This window comes from Pistacia vera, unplaced genomic scaffold (assembly GCF_008641045.1).
Source record: "Pistacia vera cultivar Batoury unplaced genomic scaffold, PisVer_v2 Contig397, whole genome shotgun sequence".
Lineage (NCBI taxonomy): Eukaryota > Viridiplantae > Streptophyta > Magnoliopsida > Sapindales > Anacardiaceae > Pistacia > Pistacia vera.
The window spans coordinates 662,342-664,480 of record NW_022196220.1 but is presented as its reverse complement, the minus strand read 5'-3'; positions in this window follow the sequence as shown (position 1 = coordinate 664,480).

Sequence of the window (2,139 nt, the reverse complement as noted above, 5' to 3'; positions counted from 1 at the left end):
TGCCGCGGCGAAAGAAGCGAGGCACAAGATTCCATTTTAGCTCGTCGTCGCAACGAAACTATTTTCTTTGCCACGGCGAAGTCTGAGAAATTTTGTTTTCTCCAAATTGCACAATTTTATTTTAGGAAAGTTTTAGGTTTTTGGGCGAACTATTTAAGGGAAACTTTGCCATTTTGAGAGGGGTTGGTCTGGATTCATCTTTGTTTGAGAATAGCTTTGATATTTTAGAAAGAAAGGGAGAAGATTTTGGGATTTAATCTTGCGGATTCTTCAACTAGGGGAGATCTCTATTCTTTTCTCTTTGTCTCAATATGTTGACTGCTATGTTTATTGTCTTTCTAGCTATTTGTGTTAATTTAGTTATGAACTAATCCATTTTGGGTTTGGGTTTTGATGTAAATTGGATTTCTATGGATTAATCAATTGATTATTGTTGCTTTTGCATTATATTTCATAGATTATGTGGTTATTTTGATTTTTATTGATTGTATTTGTTGAACATGATGAGATTGAGAAATGAATCATGTTAAGCTTCTTGGGTAATCACCATTGTAGTATTGAACGCTAGAGATAGGTTTGAGAATCAATGAAACCAATCTAGGATTCCATTAGCTTAATGAATTTGGAACTATTAATCTTCAAATTGTTGGGTGCAGAAGTTTAATAGGGAAAAGTAGGAATTCATAGCCTAAGAAGGTATGTTTGACAACTTAGGGAATTCGATTTACAATCCGTGCATGTGAGTGTAGAAGTAGCATAATCCATATAATTAACCCATAGAGTCCGAATGAAGTCAAACCCTAACCGTTTGCTTACATTGATATTACCCTTGTGTTAAATCTTGCTCTCATAATTTAGTTGTTTTTACACTTAGTAAATTTTGCTTTCAGTTAAGTTTAATCTCTCTCATAAATCCAAACAATTTTCGATTTCTCCAACTTGAAAACAAATAGGAAATTCAGTGCTTAGCAACCAATCCTCATGGGAACGATACTCACTCCTCACTTTATTACTTTGTGCGACTAGTGCACTTGCTATATTTGCATGTTGTAGTAACAATGCATCAAGTTTTTGGCGCCGTTGTCAGGGATTGATTTTTGTGTTAACATTGAGTTTTTCTTGTGTTAGCTAGATTGGAGTTTATTTTTTTGTTTTAATTGTGTGTTAGTTTAATTTTTATTGTTCTTTTCTGTGAGCTTGTGATCGTACCTTTTCTCTATTTCTGTGTAGTTTATGCGAAGAGCTAGACGTCAGCCAGTGGTTCCTGTTGATCCTAAGATTGAAAGAACTGCAAGAAGACTTAACAGAGAGAGAAGAGAACGAGAGGCTACAGTTGAAACAGAGGCCATAGTTGTTGAGATGGCAGAAAATAGAACACTAAGGGAATTCTCAGTTCCCACGATAGATGGCAGTGAGTCAAGTATTACTAGACCAGCTATACAAGCCAACACTTTCGAAATAAAGCCAGCAATCATCCAGATGATCCAGCAGTCTGTATTTTCTTGGCAACCATAGAAGTTACTGCCTTTTTCTTGAGACCCTTTGGTTTCTCAGCCCACATTTCTGCAAAAAAGCGAAGCAAGCAATAAGCGACCTGCTTACACAAAAGGAAGAAGCGCGAGCAAGTGAACACTTACCTTTCTCAAGAATGATAAATAATTTGGCGTTATCCTCACAAAAGCATATGCCCTCAAGTGAGGAAGCAAGATGATCTCGTTAACGTTGTGCTATCTGTCGAAAAGGTTGTTGAAGCACTAAAGCCTCTGTAAGCTCGCAATGGGGAGAAAGTTCTGCTCGACATTAACTGCAAAGCAAAGACGCTCCTCAACAGATGGCTCACCCAACTCAGTGATCATGTATGCTATATACGAACCTACGATTATGATGTACGAGTTTGTGCACAGCTAGAGAGGGACGATGTCGAACCGTCTGTTGGAGTAGGTGCCCTAGAGCCAATCAATTATTGTAGAATTGACTCTCTGAAATAATGTTTATTAATCAATAAAAGGCAATTTTCTTCTATATCATGTAAACCATAATTGCGTGTATTGATATATGTCCTTAGGATGGTAGAATCGCGACGAGGGTATCAAGTGTTTCAAATCTTGATAGTGAGAACCCTATGATCACATATGGTGT